The 7,500-nt window shown below is 47.7% G+C and overlaps 1 long non-coding RNA gene across 8 annotated transcripts in view; it reads left to right on the plus strand.

The window, feature by feature from the left end:
• The first annotated feature begins 6,639 nt into the window (after positions 1–6,639).
• Positions 6,640–7,500, plus strand: part of LOC127925309 (uncharacterized) — a 1,779-nt gene continuing 918 nt past the window's right edge. For 2 of the 8 annotated variants that reach the window (XR_008120457.1, XR_008120464.1), the window contains exon 1: positions 6,728–7,226. This is a non-coding gene — a long non-coding RNA (uncharacterized LOC127925309). Of the gene's footprint in view, positions 6,687–6,727; positions 7,260–7,476 lie in introns of those variants that run through there. The other 6 variants (XR_008120461.1, XR_008120462.1, XR_008120459.1 and 3 more) reach the window with 6 other exon arrangements.

Raw genomic sequence — 7,500 nt, forward strand, 5'->3', positions numbered from 1 at the left:
TCGTTGGGTCTGGGCTAATGTTGTCTTGGTGGGTCTGGGCTAATGTTGTCTTGGTGGGTCTGGGCTAATGTTGTCTAGGTGGGTCTGGGCTAATGTTGTCTAGGTGGGTCTGGGCTAATGTTGTTGTCTAGGTGGGTCTGGGCTAATGTTATTGTCTAGGTGGGTCTGGGCTAATGTTGTTGTCTAGTGGGTCTGGGCCAATGCTTGTTGTTCAGGTGGGTCTGGCCAACGTGTTGTTGTCCAGTGGGTCTGGGCCAATGTTGCTGTCTAGGGTGGGTCTGGGCTTACCGTTGCTGTCTAGGTGGGTCTGGGTTAATGTTGTTGTCTAGGTGGGTCTGGGTTAATGTTGTTGTCAGGTGGTCTGGGCCAATGTTGTTGTCTAGGTGGGTCTGGGCTAATGTTGCTGTCAGGTGGGTCTGGGCTACACGTTGCTGTCTAGGTGGGTCTGGCTGCTAATGTTGTTGTTAGGGGGTCTGGGCTAATGCTGGTCTAGGGGGTCTGGGCTAATGTTGTTGTCTAGGTGGGTCTGGGCTAATGTTGTTGTCTAGGTGGGTCTGGGCTAATGTTGTTGTCTAGGTGGGTCTGGGCTAATGTTGTTGTTGTTGTTTAGGTGGGTCTGGGTTAATGTTGTTGTTGTTGTCTAGGTGGGTCTGGGCTAATGTTGTTGTCTAGGGGGTTTGGGCTAATGTTGTTGTCTAGGGGGTTTGGGCTAATGTTGTTGTCTAGGGGGATTGGGCTAATGTTGTTGTCTAGGGGGTCTGGGCTAATGTTGTCTAGGGGGTCTGGGCTAATGTTGTTGTCTAGCTGGGTCTGGGCTAATGCTGTTGTCTAGCTGGGTTAGTTGTTACCTGGGTCTGGGCTAATGTTGTTGTTGTTGTTTAGGTGGGTCTGGGTTAATGTTGTTGTCTAGGTGGGTCTGGGCTAATGTTGTTGTCTAGGTGGGGTCTGGGCTAATGTTGTTGTCTAGGGGTTTGGGCTAATGTTGTTGTCTAGGGGATTGGGTAATGTTGTTGTCTAGGGGGGTTTGGGCTAATGTTGTTGTCTAAGGTGGGTCTGTGTCTGGGCTAATGTTGTTGTCTAGGTGGGTCTGGGCTAATGTTGTTGTCTAGGTGGGTCTGGGCTTGTTGTTGCTTAGGTGGGTCTGGGTCTGGGCTAATGTTGTTGTTGTTTAGGTGGGTCTGGGCTAATGTTGTTGTTGTTGTTTAGGTGGGTCTGGGTTAATGTTGTTGTTGTTTAGGTGGTCTGGGCTAATGTTGTTGTTGTCTAGGTGGGTCTGGGCTAATGTTGTTGTTGTTGTTTAGGTGGGTCTGGGTTAATGTTGTTGTTGTTGTTTAGGTGTGTCTGGGCTAATGTTGTTGTCTAGGTGGGTCTGTGTCTGGGCTAATGTTGTTGTCTAGGTGGGTCTGGGCTAATGTTGTTGTTTAGGTGGGTCTGGGCTAATGTTGTTGTTGTTTAGGTGGGTCTGGGTAATGTTGTTGTTGCTTAGGTGGGTCTGGGTCTGGGCTAATGTTGTTGTCTAGCTGGGTCTGGGTTAATGTTGTTGTCTAGGTGGGTCTGGGCTAATGTTGTTGTCTAGGTGGGTCTGGCCAAGTTGTTGTTGTCTAGGTGGGTCTGGGCTAATGTTGTTGTTGTCTAGGTGGGTCTGGGTTAATGTTGTTGTTTAGGTGGGTCTGGGTTAATGTTGTTGTCTTTAGGTGGGTCTGGGTTAATGTTGTTGTTTAGGTGGGTCTGGGCTAATGTTGTTGTTGTTGTTTAGGTGGGTCTGGGTTAATGTTGTTGTTGTTGTTTAGGTGGGTCTGGGTTAATGTTGTTGTTTAGGTGGGTCTGGGCTAATGTTGTTGTTGTTGTTTAGGTGGGTCTGGACTAATGTTGTTGTTGTTGTGTTTAGGTGGGTCTGGGCTAATGTTGTTGTTGTTGTTTAGGTGGGTCTGGGGTAATGTTGTTGTTGTTGTTTAGGTGGGTCTGGGGTAATGTTGTTGTTGTTGTTTAGGTGGGTCTGGACTAATGTTGTTGTTGTTGTTTAGGTGGGTCTGCTAATGTTAATGTTGTTGTTTAGGTGGGTCTGGGGTAATGTTGTTGTTGTTGTTTAGGTGGGTCTGGACCAATGTTGTTGTTTAGGTGGGTCTGGGCTAATGTTGTTGTTGTTTAGGTGGGTCTGGGGTAATGTTGTTGTTTAGGTGGGTCTGGGCTAATGTTGTTGTTGTTGTTGTCTAGGTGGGTCTGGGCTAATGTTGTTGTTTAGGTGGGTCTGGGGTAATGTTGTTGTTGTTGTCTAGGTGGGTCTGGGGTAATGTTGTTGATGTTGTCAGGTGGGTCTGGGGTAATGTTGTTGTTTAGGTGGGTCTGGGGTAATGTTGTTGTTTAGGTGGGTCTGGGGTAATGTTGTTGTCTAGGTGGGTCTGGGGTAATGTTGTTGTTTAGGTGGGTCTGGGCTAATGTTGTTGTTGTTGTCTAGGTGGGTCTGGGGTAATGTTGTTGTTTAGGTGGGTCTGGGTTAATGTTGTTGTTGTTGTTTAGGTGGTTCTGGGTTAATGTTGTTGTTGTTGTTTAGTGGGTCTGGGGTAATGTTGTTGTTGTTGTTTAGGTGGGTCTGGGGTAATGTTGTTGTTGTTGTTTAGGTGGGTCTGGGGTAATGTTGTTGTTGTTCAGGTGGGTCTGGGTCTGGGTAATGTTGTTGTCTAGCTGGGTCTGGGTTAATGTTGTTGTTGTTTAGGTGGGTCTGGGCTAACGTTGTTGTTGTTGTTTAGGTGGGTCTGGGTTAATGTTGTTGTTGTTGTTGTTTAGGTGGGTCTGGGGTACGTTGTTGTTGTTGTTGTTTAGGTGGGTCTGGGTTAATGTTGTTGTTGTTTAGGTGGGTCTGGGGTAATGTTGTTGTTGTCTAGGTGGGTCTGGGTCTGGGCTAATGTTGTTGTCTAGCTGGGTCTGGGTTAATGTTGTTGTTGTTTAGGTGGGTCTGGGCTAATGTTGTTGTTGTTGTTTAGGTGGGTCTGGGGTAATGTTGTTGTTTAGGTGGGTCTGGGCTAATGTTGTTGTTGTTGTTAGGTGGGTCTGGGCTAATGTTGTTGTTGTTGTTTAGGTGGGTCTGGGGTAATGTTGTTGTTGTTGTTGTTTAGGTGGGTCTGGGGTAATGTTGTTGTTGTTTAGGTGGGTCTGGGTTAATGTTGTTGTTGTTTAGGTGGGTCTGGGGTAATGTTGTTGTTGTTTAGGTGGGTCTGGGCTAATGTTGTTGTTGTTGTTGTTTAGGTGGGTCTGGGGTAATGTTGTTGTTGTTGTTTAGGTGGGTCTGGGGTAATGTTGTTGTTGTTGTTTAGGTGGGTCTGGGTTAATGTTGTTGTTGTTGTTTAGGTGGGTCTGGGGTAATGTTGTTGTTGTCTAGGTGGGTCTGGGTCTGGGCTTGTTGTTGTCTAGCTGGGTCTGGGTTAATGTTGTTGTTGTTTAGGTGGGTCTGGGCTAATGTTGTTGTTGTTGTTTAGGTGGGTCTGGGGTAATGTTGTTGTTTAGGTGGGTCTGGGCTAATGTTGTTGTTGTTGTTAGGTGGGTCTGGGCTAATGTTGTTGTTGTTGTTTAGGTGGGTCTGGGGTAATGTTGTTGTTGTTGTTGTTTAGGTGGGTCTGGGGTAATGTTGTTGTTGTTTAGGTGGGTCTGGGTTAATGTTGTTGTTGTTTAGGTGGGTCTGGGGTAATGTTGTTGTTGTTGTTGTTGTTTAGGTGGGTCTGGGTTAATGTTGTTGTTGTTTAGGTGGGTCTGGGTTAATGTTGTTGTTTAGGTGGTCTGGGGTAATGCTGTTGTTGTTGTTGTTTAGGTGGGTCTGGGGTAATGCTGTTGTTGTTTAGGTGGGTCTGGGTTAATGTTGTTGTTGTTGTTGTTTAGGTGGGTCTGGGGTAACTGTTGTTGTTTAGGTGGGTCTGGGTTAATGCTGTTGTTGTTGTTGTTTAGGTGGGTCATGGTTAATGTTGTTGTTGTTTAGGTGGTTCTGGGGTAACGTTGTTGTTGTTGTTGGGGTGGGTCTGGGGTAATGTTGTTGTTGTTTAGGTGGGTCTGGGTTAATGTTGTTGTTCTGTTTAGGTGGGTCTGGGGTAAATGTTGTGTTGTTTAGGTGGGTCTGTTAATGTTGTTGTTGTCTGTTTAGGTGGGTCTGGGGACCCCTGTTTAGGGGTGGGTCTGGGGTTAATGCTGTTGTTGTTGTTTATCTCTGTGGGTCTGGGCTAATCCAGTTGTTGTTGTTGTTGTTTAGGTGGTTCTGGGGCAATGTTGTTGTTGTTGTTGCTTAGGTGGGTCTGGGGCAATGTTGTTGTTGTTGTTTAGGTGGGTCTGGGGTGTCTGTTGTTGTTGTTGTTTAGGTGGGTCTGGGGTAATGTCTGTTGTTGTTTAGGTGGGTCTGGGCTCCAATGTTGTTGTTGTTGTTGTTTAGGTGGTTCTGGGGCAATGTTGTTGTTGTTGTTGTTGTTGTTTAGGTGGGTCTGGGGTAATGTTGTTGTTGTTGTTTAGGTGGGTCTGGGGTAATGTTGTTGTTGTTGTTTAGGTCCTGGGTCTGGGATATCTGGAGCTCCTCAAATCAACTACAAGCTGTCAGTGGAACACAAAGAGAAGGTCAAACTGACAAACTGCCGGATCTACGACTGGTAACTATGGTGTAACTATGGTGTAACTATGGTGTAACTATGGGGTAACTATGGTGTAACTATGGGGTAGTTAAACTGTGTAACCTGTTCTGTTATAATCAGTCTGTCTGTGTCTCTAGCTCCAGACCCTGCTGGACACTAAAGGAGTGTATGTCTCTCTCTCATCTCTGTGTCTCTAGCTCCAGACCCTGCTGGACACTAAAGGAGTGTATGTCTCTCTCTCATCTCTGTGTCTCTAGCTCCAGACCCTGCTGACACTAAAGGAGTGTATGTCTCTCTCTCATCTCTGTGTCTCTAGCTCCAGACCCTGCTGGACACTAAAGGAGTGTATGTCTCTCTCATCTCTGTGTCTCTAGCTCCAGACCCTGCTGGACACTAAAGGAGTGTATGTCTCTCTCTCATCTCTGTGTCTCTAGCTCCAGACCCCTGGACACTAAAGGAGTGTATGTCTCTCTCTCATCTCTGTGTCTCTAGCTCCAGACCCTGCTGGACACTAAAGGAGTGTATGTCTCTCTCTCATCTCTGTGTCTCTAGCTCCAGACCCTGCTGACACTAAAGGAGTGTACATCCTGGACTGTCTGTCTGATGTGTTTATCTGGATCGGGAGGAAGTCTCCTCGTCTGGTGAGAGCAGCCGCCCTGAAGCTAGGACAGGAAGTCTGCACTATGCTGCACCGCCCAAACACGCTACTGTTACCAGGAACCTGGAGGGGACAGAGTGTCAGGTAGGCAGAGACCCTCCTGTAGGTTTTAACTCCAACCCTGTTCCTGGAGAGAGACCCTCCTGTAGGTTTAAACTCCAACCCTGTTCCTGGAGAGAGACCCTCCTGGAGGTTTTAACCCAACCCTGTTCCTGGAGAGACCCTCCTGTAGGTTTTAACTCCAACCCTGTTCCTGGAGACATACCCTCCTGTAGGTTTTAACTCCAACCCTGTTCCTGGAGAGACCCTCCTGTAGGTTTTAACTCCAACCCTGTTCCTGGAGAGAGACCCTCCTGGAGGTTTTAACTCCAACCCTGTTCCTGGAGAGAAACCTCCTGTAGGTTTTAACTCCAACCCTGTTCCTGGAGAGAGACCTCCTGTAGGTTTTAACTCCAACCCTGTTCCTGGAGAGAGACCCTCCTGGAGGTTTTAACTCCAACCCTGTTCCTGGAGAGATATCCTCCTGTAGGTTTAAACTCCAACCCTGTTCCTGGAGACATACCCTCCTGGAGGTTTTAACTCCAACCCTGTTCCTGGAGAGAAACCCTCCTGTAGGTTTTAACTCCAACCCTGTTCCTGGAGAGAGACCCTCCTGGAGGTTTTAACTCCAACCCTGTTCCTGGAGAGAGACCCTCCTGGAGGTTTTAACTCCGACCCTGTTCCTGGAGAGATATCCTCCTGTAGGTTTAAACTCCAACCCTGTTCCTGGAGAGAGACCCTCCTGGAGAGAGACCCTCCTGTAGGTTTTAACTCCAACCCTGTTCCTGGAGAGAGACCCTCCTGTAGGTTTTAACTCCAACCCTGTTCCTGGAGACATACCCTCCTGGAGAGCTACCCTCCTGTAGGTTTTAACTCCAACCCTGTTCCTGGAGAGAGACCCTCCTGTAGGTTTTAACTCCAACCCTGTTCCTGGAGAAACACCCTCCTGGAGGTTTTAACTCCAACCCTGTTCCTGGAGAGAGACCCTCCTGTAGGTTTTAACTCCAACCCTGTTCCTGGAGACATACCCTCCTGGAGAGAGACCCTCCTGTAGGTTTAAACTCCAACCCTGTTCCTGGAGACATACCCTCCTGGAGAGAGACCCTCCTGTAGGTTTTAACTCCAACCCTGTTCCTGGAGAAACACCCTCCTGTAGGTTTTAACTCCAACCCTGTTCCTGGAGAGAGACCCTCCTGGAGGTTTTAACTCAACCCTGTTCCTGGAGAGAGACCTCCTGTAGGTTTTAACTCAACCCTGTTCCTGGGAGAGACCCTCCTGTAGGTTTTAACTCCAACCCTGTTCCTGGAGAAACACCCTCCCCATTGTGTGTGTGTGTGGGGTACAGAGATGAGGTAGTCATTGTGTGTGTGGGGTACAGAGATGAGGTAGTCATTGTATGTGTGGGTTACAGAGATGAGGTAGTCATTGTGTGTGGGGTACTGAGATGAGGTAGTCATTGTATGTGTGGGGTACTGAGATGAGGTAGTCATTGTATGTGTGGGGTACAGAGATGAGGTAGTCATTGTGTGTGTGGGGTACAGAGATGAGGTAGTCATTGTGTGTGTGAGGTAGTCATTGTATGTGTGAGGTAGTCATTGTGTGTGTGGGGTACTGAGATGAGGTAGTCATTGTATGTGTGAGGTAGTCATTGTGTGTGTGGGGTACAGAGATGAGGTAGTCATTGTGTGTGTGGGGTACAGAGATGAGGTAGTCATTGTGTGTGTGGGGTACTGAGATGAGGTAGTCATTGTGTGTGTGAGGTAGTCATTGTGTGTGTGGGGTACAGAGATGAGGTAGTCATTGTGTGTGTGGGGTACAGAGATGAGGTAGTCATTGTGTGTGTGGGGTACAGAGATGAGGTAGTCATTGTATGTGTGGGGTACAGAGATGAGGTAGTCATTGTGTGTGTGGGGTACAGAGATGAGGTAGTCATTGTATGTGTGGGGTACTGAGATGAGGTAGTCATTGTGTGTGTGGGGTACAGAGATGAGGTGGTCATTGTGTGTGTGGGTACAGAGATTAGGTTAGTCATTGTTTGTGTGGGGTACGGAGATGAGGTAGTCATTGTTTGTGTGGGGTACAGAGATGAGGTAGTCATTGTATGTGTGGGGTACAGAGATGAGGTAGTCATTGTGTGTGTGGGTACTGAGATGAGGTAGTCATTGTGTGTGTGAGGTAGTCATTGTGTGTGTGGGGTAC

The sequence above is a fragment of the Oncorhynchus keta genome, unplaced genomic scaffold (genome assembly GCF_023373465.1).
Source record: "Oncorhynchus keta strain PuntledgeMale-10-30-2019 unplaced genomic scaffold, Oket_V2 Un_contig_5415_pilon_pilon, whole genome shotgun sequence".
Classification (NCBI taxonomy): Eukaryota; Metazoa; Chordata; class Actinopteri; order Salmoniformes; family Salmonidae; genus Oncorhynchus; species Oncorhynchus keta.